General features: G+C 41.1%; 1 protein-coding gene and 1 long non-coding RNA gene across 11 annotated transcripts in view; one reads left to right on the top strand and one right to left on the bottom strand.

The window, feature by feature from the left end:
- CARMIL1 (capping protein regulator and myosin 1 linker 1) overlaps positions 1-13,588 on the top strand; it is a 268,640-nt gene that overhangs the window by 61,201 nt on the left and 193,851 nt on the right. The gene's annotated exons all lie outside the window — the stretch shown is intronic.
- LOC111732495 overlaps positions 1-13,588 on the bottom strand; it is a 119,087-nt gene that overhangs the window by 94,101 nt on the left and 11,398 nt on the right. For both annotated transcript variants that reach the window (XR_002777580.1, XR_002777579.1), the window contains exon 2: positions 8,490-8,657. This is a non-coding gene — a long non-coding RNA (uncharacterized LOC111732495). The remainder of the gene's footprint in view (positions 1-8,489; positions 8,658-13,588) is intronic.

Raw genomic sequence — 13,588 nt, 5'->3', positions numbered from 1 at the left:
GTTACTAGTTGCTTATCTGAGAATCCATAACTGTTCAAGGCTGGTCCCCTAGCAGTCAGTGGCAGCGTGTGCCATGCATGTCTGAGACATAATGCCAAGAAACACACTGCAAAATGGTGGAACTTAGTATATAAGCAATTTAAGAAATAAAATGGCGCAAGGAAGGTCCAAGATGGGAACAGCAATCATGCGTTAGTCACATGTGATTCCTATCAGGCATCATGCTATAGAAATCTCTTAGGATGGCGGTTTTATGATACGGTCACTGTGGCCAAAAATACTGATTGTAACTCCCAGTTTTGGAGTCTAAACGTGAATGCATAATGATGCTACGTGTGATTTATTCTGTGCTGTCTGTGCATCTGTTGTTGGGATCGTGGTTTGTCCTTTTCTGCCAGGATGGGTGTGGGGGTGCTGTGCTCGCAGGCTTCTTGTGTGCTGTAAAGGTAAGGCTCTCTATTGGTTCTCTGTTGCTGGGCAGAAGGCTATGAATGCTGCTGGGGCTCAGACTCCTCCATGCTGGCCAGAGGGGAAGCTGGAAGGGCTTGGACTCCCTTGGATTTATGCTGACACCATTAAGTCCGGCTACTGGAAGCCTTTAATGTGCTGTCAGTGAGCTGGTGTTTGAGAACCACGTGACAGGCAGGCTGGTGGCTTCTCTGAGCTCACTGAGGCTCTTTCTGCCTGGCGATGAGGAGCTCCTGGCAGATTTGTGACTGGCCCAAGGAAGGCAGAAGCATCGGCCATTGAGCTGGCCGGGTGCTCAAAGACAAACAGGAAGATACTTGGCAGAGGGAGACTTGGGGCAGGCACACAGCCTCTTGGCTAAGTCTAGCGTTTCGGGTGTGTGGGGTGTGGAACTGGCGAGGAGGCACTCTGATGACACAGCAGGCTTCAGCTCCAGTGGCATGCCCATTTTTCTCCCCTGATACTGGGAGTGCCTTCCTTTCACTGATGCAGCAAGAACTGAAACAGGAATCACTTCCTGTGAGCACCCTGCTGTGCGCAGTGGGGGTGGGAGGACCACCCAGAGGCTTTGTCCTCATTTTTGAAGCCTTTGAGTCTGGCTCTTCTCTTAGGGGTATTTGGACCAGTTGTTCTTGCGTTTCCCACTGTGTGAATTGAGGGTTTGGCCAAGTCTGGCTGAATGGTTTATCCTTTTAAAAAAGTGAAAGCACTTTTTTTGAAGTGAAAAAAGTTTACTTATTTTAGCACATGGCATGATTGACCTAAGTGAACTTGGGCATGTTACAGGAGTAAAGTGGGACCTTTTACTGCAGTTAGGCAGGGCCTTCGTGTTGCAGGTGTCGGTGTCCAAGTGGGGCCTCCAGATAAGCCGTCATTCAGCCTCTGTGGGGCGGGGGCGGGAGCCTACAATACGGTCATTGTTCACCATCTTCCCACTTAGTTATTTTAAAAATTGTGCCGCATTTAAAAGCCTATTAATAGAGCGTTGGTTAGGAATAAAAGTACTCAAGTTTTCCCTCCTTCCATCAGTGTTAAAAGGAATTCAGGAAAGTCACTATTTCCTGGGTATATGAGTGGGGGAGGGAAAAGAGGGGAAGGAACAGATTCACTTTCTTTGAAATAAGGACAACATCTTACAGCAAGGGGTGAGAATATAACAGACATGTGAGCTCCTAAGAAAACTTGCACAGACCATTACTATGGCATTTCACTTGCTCAGCGGGCGGATTTAGAGTTTTTCTGCTGACTTTCTTATCTCCAGCTTGTTTAGTCTGTAGGAACCCTGCATTCTGGAATCTCATTGGGCTCTTTGCTAAACCGTGGACACTTTTGTTGTTGTTGTGTCAAATTTAGCTAGATTACCAGAAAATATTTTTTTCACCCAAACGCATTATTTTTTCTTTGTTTTACTTTCTGGGTCAGCGAGAGGAGTCTGAGACAGCCAAGTAAAAACTGCTCGAATTATTGTATTGTAGTCAAGAGGAGCGATTTGGCCCTGTGACACTGTAGGGGAGGACCACTGAGAAAGCAGAGTAGAGGGACAGAGTGACACCTGTCCACTGACATCTTAGTTCATGTGAAATGTTATGACTAGACCTAGCTTTGTTTCATATTGAGGAATGGGTATGCCCGCAGCCGTATTCCCGCGACGTTAGGATTATTAATTGGAATGGAATGTCTGCCTCATTGCTGTTTTGCACAGCAACCTGGAAGCACTGGAATGCTTGGGAAGCAAAGCTCTCCTGGTTAAGTAGAAGTTTTATCTGAAACTCGTTTCAGACGTGTTGGAAGTGTTCCTAAAATGCACGAGCGTGCCTTTGGAGTAGAGTACTCAGTGAGATCACTCTGTTATCCTCTAGTGATTGAGACATTTTTTCAGTACCTCAGGAATTCATGAGAAATTCTCTTTTTCCCAGATCTTTACTTAGAAGATGGTTGTAATAGAGCTAATTTTGAAGTGTATATTCTTCAAATATTTTGTGTTTTGGAAAATCCCTAATTTTTCCCTTACTTATTATTCTGTTTAATTTCTTCTTTTTAAAAGTATTCTGAATATATGGTTTAATTGTATAGTTAGCTAATGCTTCTGTAAATTGGAACAGGGCTTATTCCTGTCAATGGAAATGTGTGATTGCAAAGCAGTGTCTTTGGCCTGGACAGACCTGTGAATGGAATGAAGCTTGTTTTTGATCATTTCTGCCTCTCTCTTTCTCTCTTCTCCTTCTGTTCCTCCCCAGGATCCACAGTCTTCATCTTCCTCCTTGTGCCCCATCCAAGCCTTACCTCAGCAAATTCATTGACATTTGGAATTCATTTATATGACTTTAATCTTAAGTCATCTTTATGAAATGACTTAAATTTAACTTGTTACCTCTCCCAGGGAGAATTACATTTAGAGCTTTTTTCTTATTTTAGTATGAAAGGCTCTACATCCTGCTAAAGGAATTTCAGGACCTATAGTTTTGAGTACGGATATCTTTAGTCATGAGCTTATTCCCATGAGTTTATTCCTTGTAATCACATCATGTTGTAAACTGCTGTTTTTGTCATGAGCGGAGCAGACCCTCAGGAGACCACTGGCATCATGTAAAACCTTTGTACCAGAAAGTTTCTGCGAAACTTCCAGAAAAAAAGCACTTTTCTCAACTAAGTGAGAGACTTAAATCAGGAAAAGGCACTTCTGTGCTCTCAGTTGTCATCCTGCAATTAATTGTACTTACATTGACTCTAATTCAGCAAATGTTTATTGAAGGCCAACTGCATGCAGTTAAAACCACTACACTAGCTATTGAAAAACCATACATTTCTCTTCTAAAGTGTAATGGGTGAAGAAATTCGGGTAGTGAATAGCTGACCGATGTAGATAGACTTTCAAATTATAGACCTTGAGAGCATTTCTCTGGTATAATAAAATGATTTTGTGAACAAATAAATTTGGGGAAAGATGGGTTACATGAAGTTGGATGGGAATTTTCTTTTCTACTAGAGCTGCCAGAGGGGACACACTATGTGGCATTTCCCAAATTTATTTGACTATGGATCTTTTATTTTGCTTATTTTTTAATTATTTTGTAGCATCTTGGGGGACTGGTGTTCCTTGAAGTACACTTTGGAAAATGCTGCTCTACACCATGAAAGTATTTTTTCAACTCTTTAGAGGACTCTTTTATATTAGCACAAATACGTTTATTACTCAGAGATAAAATAGTCTTTACACGTTGTGGTCAATGGATTCTTGTCAATAAGTTTCTCTATTGGTTTCCAAAAGAGTGTTTATAATTCAGCTGGATATAAGTGTGAAGAGCCGGGTCCAACAGCAGTGGTGGTGATAGCCTTTATTACACGAGCCCTCACCTGTGCGCTCACTCGGGTACAGAGTCTAAAGTAGGAAGGAGGAACCTGAGTTCTGGTCTACAGGTGAGAGGATAACTTGCCCCATGTGCCCCACATGGAGCATTTATAACACTCCAGGCATTTTTTAAGGTGATGAGATTTTAAAAAACACTCATTTGAGATCATCGTAGATTCACGTGCAGTTGTAAGAACGAACATTGAGAGATCCTATATATTTTTTACCCAATTTCCTTGTGATAACATGTTACATAACAATATTACGATCAAGAAATTAGCACTGATAGAATCGTCAGCCTTATTTTGATTTCATAGGATTTACATGTCTGACGAATGCTTATGTGTGTTTACTTCTGGGCAGTTTTCTCACATGTGAGAATCCGCAGTCAGGATACAGAATAGTCCCATTACTAGGATCCCTTCTATATCCCTTCTGTAATCATAGCCAACTCTTCCTTCTTCTCTCCCCAACCCTGACAACCATTGATCTTTCTCCATCTCTGTAATTGTCATTTTAAGCATGCTTTATAAATGGAATCACAGCAGTAACCTTTTGAGATTGGCCTTTTTACACGCTGGCCACTTTAAACCTACTGTTTCCAATCTTTGCAAAAATCTTACACAGTAGGGACTCTGAATTATCTTCCATAGATGAGGTGAAGCCTCTGAAAAGTGAAGGCACACCCAAGGCCGCACAGCTCGTGGACCAGGCAGGGAGCCCAGAGCCCAGATACTCTCAGCCTTGGCTCCTTTGACTCAGATCTGACCTTCCTCCGGGATCTGGGAACTCACATTCTGTTCTTTTATGTATACAGTTCTTCTTTTCTCAAAACAAGAATTTCAGGAAATATGTATTCAAAATAAGGTTTCTTATGCTTTTTCTTTTTCTTTTTTAATTGTAACTTTTAAGAAAAGATTGAGTCACATTACTATTTTGGAAGGACAGAGATTGAGTACATTTTTTTCTCTCCAGCTCTATTTTGGGCTTATTACCATTTTTGGAGTTTTCTCTGCCTACCTCTCACCACCTTGACACCTGAACAGCCCAACTGCTGAGGACGGTTACAGTGCAGGGGATAAAGGTCGTGATCCTTGCACACCATTTGGCGAGTCGGTATATAGGCATCTTTGACTTGCAGCATATCAAAGGCTGTGCTTGGGCTGCTAGCTTTGGTTGCTGTGGTGCTAAACATGCTCCCTGAGCCCTTGGAACTTAATTCACTGCGAACTAGACACTATCACTGCACGTAGGATGGTGAGAAAGCAAAACACATACGTGAATCACAGTATCGTCAGATGCTATATATTTAAGAGAGGACTCCAAATACTAGAAAACAATGAAGCCTTTTGAAATCTCTGTGTTGGATACACTTTTTAACAAGAATATGAAACAATTAGCAAAATGGACATTTTTGTTGATCATTGAATTCCCCAGACATTCTCTTCTTTCAGGGTTTTCGAACTAGCTGTTCCTTGTCTGGAAAACTCCCAAGATTTCCACCTGGCTTGGCTTATTCCCTCACCTTCTTCAGGTCTCTGTACAATCACAATATTTTTGTTTCCCTCTCGTCTTCTCTGATATTTAAAATTACAACACCCCGCCCCTACCCATTCTCCTTCCTTGCATTCTTTTTCTCCATCACACGTTGATGGGTATCTAACATACCCTTATTTATGGGTCTGTGGATGGTTTTTCCCTGCTGGAATGTAAGCCTCCTGAAGGCAGAGATATTTGCCTATTTTGTTCACCACTGTATCCCCATCATCTTAGAATAGTGCCTGGAATATGTTAGATCTCATTGGATATAATTTGAATAAGTGAATGTTTTCAAGAGTAAAATTTTGTTTGAATTAAGTTGTAGGACAGAATGATCATGTCTGCACGGGTCAATTACTGGTAAGGTTCTCATTTAAAAATGTTGTGTCAGTTTAGTACGAATGCTGTCTTTTCTGGCCTATGGGGAACATGTTCCTAGCTGTGACTTGTCCGAGGGAAAATGACTGACTTTGGGGGAGCTTCTTCAGATGTAAAGGAAATTAACCAGCGAATCTGGGTAACTAAATCTTGCATACTATCCTAGAAATGTTTATACTTCTGCCAAATGGAAGCATGAGTTCAGTGTTTGCATAACCACCTGTGAAATTACTCCTATTAGCATTCTAGCATGTATTTGCTGAGTGACACTTCAATTTTGCAATAAAAGTATTTTCACATGTTGGCTGCCATTGTGAAAATTGTTTCTCTCCTCTATTTGGAAAGCTGGTGCCACTGTTTTGATTCGGGGGGGTGGTGAGGTCTGGTGTGTGTGACATTTGCTTTCTTGGTGGAAGGAGAATCATGATGGAAGTAAACTTCTGGTTTCAATTTTTCTTTTCTGGGCTATTTTATTTTGTGCTAGGAATGGAAAAAGAACTATACATTGCTCTAGGGGTACTTTAGGTAATATATACTCTGATTGGAAAAAAAACAAACCACTGTTGCCTTTGACAAAATTGAGTAGAGGGAGGTGGAAGGCTGGTCTCCCTGGGACTGTTTTAGTGGTTTGGGGAGGGGTTTGGAGTGTGGCTGCAGCTGCTATGGCTGGAAAAGACCTCCTGGGGGGTGGGGTGGGGGTAACACCCACCTCCCTCCAGTGCCTGCAGAACTCCAGCTATGTGAAGTGTGGCTGTGTGGGCCCTTGGTCCTGTGTAAGAATGCCTGGAGGATAAAGCTTGGAGAGAAACGAGATAAGGGAGGCTTTTATGCAGCAGGTAATTTATGTTTTGCAACAAAGGCTCCTGCGTGTGAACACTTGGCTTCTAAACAACACACACTTTGCTTCATTCTCTAGAGACATCCCTAAACCACCTTTGTGTACTGGATTCAGACTTTTCTATGTCAGCTGAACATTGAAAATATTCTGAGTGCAACTATGAGGGGGATTTGGAGTTCAGTCCTTTGTATTTTGAAAGCGGAGATGCTGAAGCTCACTGGAGTTGACCAGAACACCTCCTCTTCACTAGTAAAGGTATTGCTAAATGTAAATAACTCATAGGGGTCAGACACCACTTATTGAATTTCTGAGAATAGTCAGTCAGCTGTCCTTTTCCCAAGAGAAATAACCTCAATTGAGTTACTTAAATCACACTTTTTCCATTTCTTGAAATAATTTTCATCACCCTGCCCTAGAAAAAGTAGGCTGCTGCAGAGTTGGTTGAGACAGAATTATGAAGCCATTTAGGTTATGTTAGCCGAGCACATCACTCTTAGAACTAATCTAGCAGATAGCTAGCACCTCCTAGTAAGCACCAGCTGCATATGATCGGTGTTTGCAAAGGGAACCAAAGATGTGCAGTCATTTTAGAGACAAACCAGATATAACCTGAGAATCTCACAGAACACCAGATGCCAAACGATACGGTATATAACCAAGAACATAAGAGCTGTTTGATTTTAGACTCCTAATCTTTCTACTAAAATGTTTAAATTCTGTGGTCTTTACTCTCGAGTCCTCTGCCTACCCTTTAGAAATGGTTGAAATATTTGGATGTGGAATTAATGAGATTTTTGCATGTCTACAACCTTACTAAACAAACATATATCATTGTTCCTTGTCCCAGACACGTTTTTTGACCAGAATTTTGAATTGGGCAAAATATGTTGTATAGAATGGTACAGTTATTGATTTACAGTGAGGAATTAAAATGATGACAAAGCGGGTCGGCTTTAGCTCAAGCGGTTACTTTGTCATGGCAGACGACTAAAATGATAATGAAGCCATTCCGTTAGCGGGGTTTTGTTTTTGCCATGTTAGCAGGGAAAATTTCATATGGTCCTACTTGCCAGTTATTTTGGCTGGTTTAAAAACCGTTACATGATTAGATTACAGGTTCTTTCTATTTTTGCTATAATGGAGGCGTTCAAGTAACCAAGTTTATCTGAATTTTTGAGAGTCCCTACTTAGGCTCAAATAACTAAGTCTGGTTACAGGGCCTTGGTTAAAGGCTGGGTTTAAGTATCGGGTGGATCTGTCTTGGACTCTGTTCTCGGGAAGTCCCAGACGAGAAACTCATTATAACCCAGTTTTACCCAGAGCATGGCCCCTCGCCATAGACACCATTAGAACAAGGCTTAGTTTTATTTCCAACGAACGCATTGATTGTTCTAGCAGTCTATAACGGTTGAATGTAATAATGGATTTTGATTTTTTTTCCATGTTAGTTCAGAAATTACCACAGCGCTTCTCAGTTAATCAGATACTCAAGGCTCCTGTTTCCACACTGTATGGTTGCTGCATTTTTATGACATCACAGCTGTCTGGGGGTGGCTTCTGCTCCACCCCCACCCCCACCCCCCATCTGCCTCCTCTCACTGCTTCCTCACTTGCTGAGCTTTCAAGGTGGCGAATTCCCGAATAAGCTGCTGACTTCCCGCCCTGGCAGGGCCGGGCCTGAGGTTCACAGTAGCTTCTTTCACCAAGAGAATCTTTCTTGGCTACGAACCCCACCTCTGGAGCTTGCTCTTGACTCTTCTCCTTGACTTGGAAACTTGTTTAAGAAAACTGAAAGATGCTTTCAGATGAAGCAGCTGTGTCCCCCTGCCATTTACTCTCTTGTTTTTAAACCTCAAAATGTTACTTGAAGATAGGAGGTTGCAGTCAAGGTCCCCATTTACGAACGGTGCTGCTTACCTTGGGTTGTCTTTTTCCCAACGGTGTCTTCAGTTCCTGGCCTTACTCCCTGAGAGTACCGTCTACAGGGAGCTGTTCCTCCTTGTCACCTTTTTAAAGCTTCTCAGATGTTCTCTCCAGTGCTCCGCAGCAAACTATGACAATGGGCATTAAAATAAGCGCCTTAACCTAAGAAAAGTGAAAAAAAACCGGTCGTTTCTATCTTAGCCAACCTCATTAAAAAACAGTGATGAAGTATGTATGCATATAATTATGCATAGAACTAAATATCTGAAATTAGCTCAGTAGGGGGCCTTCTTAATGCTTTTCTATGTATGGAATTTTCATTTCAGACTGGGGACCTGGGCCCTTTTGTTTCACTTCAGACTTTCTTTTCTCTGGGGGCAGGAGGGAGAGGTAAAGGAGAGGAGAGTGTTCTTTTTGACTGTAGCTCCAGGGTTCTGTAAGAGTAGTGTTATTACGCATATGTTAGAGTAGAACAGACCAACTTTTCCATAATCATGTTTATTTTTGAGGGTGTGTGGTCTGATGATGAGTTCAGTTATCAGATATGAAGACATGAATGAATGGTCTGGCTGTTAAATATGGAAAATAATTGCAAACTGTTTGCATGATATGCTCCTAGGAGTAAGAAACAGGGATATTTTGTATTTTGCATAACTCTTAGGGAGTCATATAGTCACTTTATGTGGGATGATAGTTTTCTGAGATCTGTCGGTCTCATGGCTCTCCCTGCCTGTGAGCCATCATAAGCTAGGAGCCATTCTGAGAACCACTAAAGGGCCAGCTGAAGGTAGAACCAGAGTTTTGTGTGTGTTTTCATTCATTGCAGGTTTTATTGAGTATCTTCTGGGTGAGATGTCGTGTATACCTTGAATCAGACTGACCCCAGTCGGAGTCCTGGCTCAGCCACTTTCTAGTTGTGTAACCTCCAGCAAAGTCTCAGCTACCTCATCTATAAAACTGGAAAATGGTGATAATGGCTACCCATAATGGTGATAATGGTGTGTTTGTTTGATTCCCATAGGATTATTTTGAGAATTAAATAAGATAATGCATACAAAGCATTTAGCATGGGCCTGACTGTATCGTTGACTTATGTATTGAAGAAATATATAATGTTTGTTCTGCCTTCTAGAAGCTTACACTCAAGTGGGGGCCACATGTATAGATTCAGGAAAGAGAGAGATGTCAGCCTGCTGTGGTGTGGATGGGAAAGACTATATGGAGAGGCTGGGATTGGAGTTGCCATTTTGCACAACCCAGGGAGCATCATTCACATTAGGGTCTTTGTGAATTGGTCCCTCTGAGTGGCACAGAGGCACTGGTTGGGGTTTCAAGTGGACTGTGAAGGGTAGGTGGAATCTGGAGGGATGAGGGTGTACTTGGCAGGAATAAACTAGATTCTTTCAGAGGAAGGAGAGACGTCTCAGCTGTCAGGAGAGCTGTTTGTGCTGAGGATGAGTAGGTGGCTGTGAGGTGTGAGATGGGTCCAGTGTTTTGCTTCTTTCCAAGTTCTGAAAATTGGAAGGAATGGACCTTTTGGTGTGATGAGTGCAGGTTGGGATAAAAGTCTCTGCTCTCTTCATAGTGTCTTCATTGAGTTTCCTTTGCGTAGGGCTGAGATCACCGTTTCCAAAAGGGCACTTTTCTGTCATAGCCTCTTAGCCTATCATAGTGAGCCACAAGGTTCACTTTCCCTTTCTGCCATTTATTTTCTTTTACTTTCACATTACAGACCTTATTTTGTTAAATATCACGTTTACTCAATACATGTGGAGTGATCAAGATGTCTTATGCCGGTTCGGTTCAGTTCTGTATAGCCTTCAATTTCTTTTTAACATCTTTATGCACTTTTTCTTTCCTTAACCTCTATGGAATTTATTCTGCTCCTTAAGTGCTCTTAAAGGCTTTAAGTATATCATGGAATGCATTAGGTGGCAAGAAAGATTTTCCTTATCATTAGTCTTCTGTTTTTTGTTTTTTTGTTTTTTTGGTTTTTTTTGGCATGTCTTCAGTAGATTTCACTTGTAAGGATGTAAAGTAACCATAATAACCAGAAGCAAATAGCATATTTGATTACCTGTGTCAGGAGGGGGAAATTTCCCCCTTCCCCTTTTTGAGTTCTTATGGCTGGACTAATAATAGATTTGTCATAAGACAAATTAACAGGAGAAAAAACAATTTTATTTCATGTACATAGGAGATCATAAAATTGATGCTCAGAGAATGACCAAAAAGCAGGCAGCTTTTATATCTTTTTAATTTAAAAAAATGTTTAAATTTGTGAGGATTCGACTTAGGTATCGGTGCTCATTAGTGGGGACTCTTAAGAAAAGTTTGGGCTTTGGTAGTAAATTAGTAAAAAAAGTAACAGGATTTGTTTATACACACTTTTCAGCCCTGAATTCCCTAACTCTGATGGTAAGGATGTCTTTCTCCTTGGCCTTCAGGTACAGGGAGGGCGCCTTTCGCGTGAGAGATTTATCTCCTGCTTTCAGGGGGACAGAGGGAGTGTCCTTGCACCGGCAGTTTCTTAAGTAACTTTAAATCATAGTAATTAAAATATGCCATCAGGGTGGCCTGCCCTGGGCCCCGACACTTGTAAATAATTTTAGCTCTGCAAATCTTCCAAATTATTTAAAAAAAAAACAAAAAACAAAAAAATCCCACACATTTTATTGGCTATTCAGTGTGCCCTAAAGCAAGCGCCGGCATGCTTTTCCTGTAAAGGGCCAGATAGCAAGTATTTGAGGCTTAGCGGGCCAGTCTCTGTTACGGACACTCAGTTCTGCCTTCCTAGTGTGAAAACAGCTATGGACAATATGTAAATGAATGGATGTGGCTATTTTGCAATAAAACTTTATTTATAGAAATAGCCAGAATTTTTCTCTCTGAGGCAGTCTGCTAACACCCGCCCTGAAGGAAAGATTTTGTTAGATTGGGAAGGTAAATGGAAAATTGAAATGAGATAAATCACAAAATTTCCAGCGAATTAACTCCACCAAAGACTAAAAAATTGAAAACTTTTTTTTCTCCTGTTGTTTGAAGTAAACTTCATTTTTAATAATGAGTTTGTAAATAAACTTTGAATATCTTTACCCATATGTATTTTTTTAAATACAGTATCTAAGGTTCAAAACAAGCCTCTCCATAATTTATTGTTTTCTTTGTACCAGGCACTGTGTAGGTCATTGGAAATCCACAAGTAATGTAGGCACAAACTTTCCTTTAGGAAGCCACAGTCTTGACTGTGCACTCACTGCTGCCAAATGTGTCGACTGTGCACTCACTGCTGCCAAATGTGGGCTCAGGCCTTAGACCACTGGATACGTGATCCATGGTGCAAGAAACCTGCACTGCAGAAGAGACTTTTTTGGGGGTCCACTCATCTTTTCTCTCTCTATTGCATATGTAATGGGATTTCTGTATTTTTGTTTCTCTTTATTTGTGTATTGTTAGAGAAAGCCTACTTGAAGAATTTACAAACGGTAAAAATATTTGTTTTAACAATGTATAGTTGCCAAAACTCTTAGTCTTGATGATTCAAGAAGCTATGTGTTTTCCTGTCCTTTATAGTTTTTACTTAGTCACCTAAATTCCTTTTTTTTGAATTTATAGAATTATAGACCAGTCCCACCATATTGCAGAGGGTAGTATTCTCACAGTACTGAAATTCAAAAGTATAGAAATTGGCCTATATCCAGCCACCTTTCCAGAGTGTTGTTCTTGGAACTGAGCCATTTGGGCCTTTGCAGATTGGGCGGAGTTGTTGGGTTGAGGGAGGGAGGCAGTTCATGAAGGAGGAAGCTCTGGAGTCCAAGTAAGTATGGAATGTGGACCCTAAGTGGGCTGGGGCCCGTTGAGCACCGTTGGGTAATGACATTGCATGGACACTGGTTTGTTTTTTCTTAACGCTGACTGAAAGTCATTTCTGTTTTTTAGATTTGCTTTCAGACTGTTAACTCTGGAGTAGAGAATCCAAGAATGTGTAGCTTCCACTTCATCCCCCTTTCTTAAGGTTGTCTGTACCTCATTGCCCTGAGAAACTAAATGAAAGCCATAGCAGTACTGTCTTACATGATGAGTATAAATTCTATAATCATTGCTACTAATGGAAAGTATTTTGTTATGTACTTTATTCATATTTATTTTCCCTTTGTCATCTTCAAAAGCACTGCTGCCTGTGATATTTTTGGATTGGTATAATATTTTTTCATTTTGTTCATTCATCCATCCAGACATTCAGTAAATATTTACAGATACCTACCGTGTGTTGAGTACTTTGCCAGATGCTGGGGATACAGTTATTACTAAGATAATCTTCCCATAAAGGGTTCATTGTCTGGGGGCAGGGGAAACAGTTGGACACCAAAATAGTTAACACAACAAGCTAAGTGCAGTGATAAAGGTTATGTGTAGCCTTTCAGGAGAACACCGTCATCTGGCACCTGGTTGACAGAAGGGAGGACAGGGCACCATTTAGGCATGGGGAATTTCACTGTTGTTACCACATAGTCTCGTGAAAGAGTATGTTGAGAGGTAACACAGTTGCTCTGTGACGGAGTTTGGACTTCAGCTGGCTGGAGGTGTGGGAAAGTCTGTGAGGAGAGGTCAAGAAGTTGAGTGACACAGGGATGTTTGTGTTTTAGAAGAGTCCCTCTGATGACTGTGCAATGTAGTTTTCAGGGTCCAGGACTAGAAACAGAGTAAATAGGTGGGAATACCGAGCTATCTGAACTATGCAATCATGCACTTCATTTAGTAAACATTTATTGAGCACTTACTGTGTGCTATGCCCCTTCTAGGCACTTGGAATATATGTTCACATAGGAGAACAAAAGAGAGAAATAGTAGTAAGATTTTGGGATTATTAATACCAAGAAAAAAAAAGGCAGAATTTGTTGGTGTGATCCTGACACGCTTTAGAATACGTGACTGTTTTATGGAGGAGGAAATTGATTTGGGTTATTTTATCTTGGATTTTGGGTCATGCAACTCTAATATAGGAACTGGCCTCTTCTGTGGTGCAAATGAGTAAAGTTTTAATAAGTCAACTCTTACGGTTTAAAACTGATAATTCCAGTCTTAGATTATTC

This window comes from Pteropus vampyrus, unplaced genomic scaffold (genome assembly GCF_000151845.1).
Source record: "Pteropus vampyrus isolate Shadow unplaced genomic scaffold, Pvam_2.0 Scaffold463, whole genome shotgun sequence".
NCBI lineage: Eukaryota > Metazoa > Chordata > Mammalia > Chiroptera > Pteropodidae > Pteropus > Pteropus vampyrus.
This window is presented reverse-complemented; position numbering and strand designations above follow the sequence as displayed.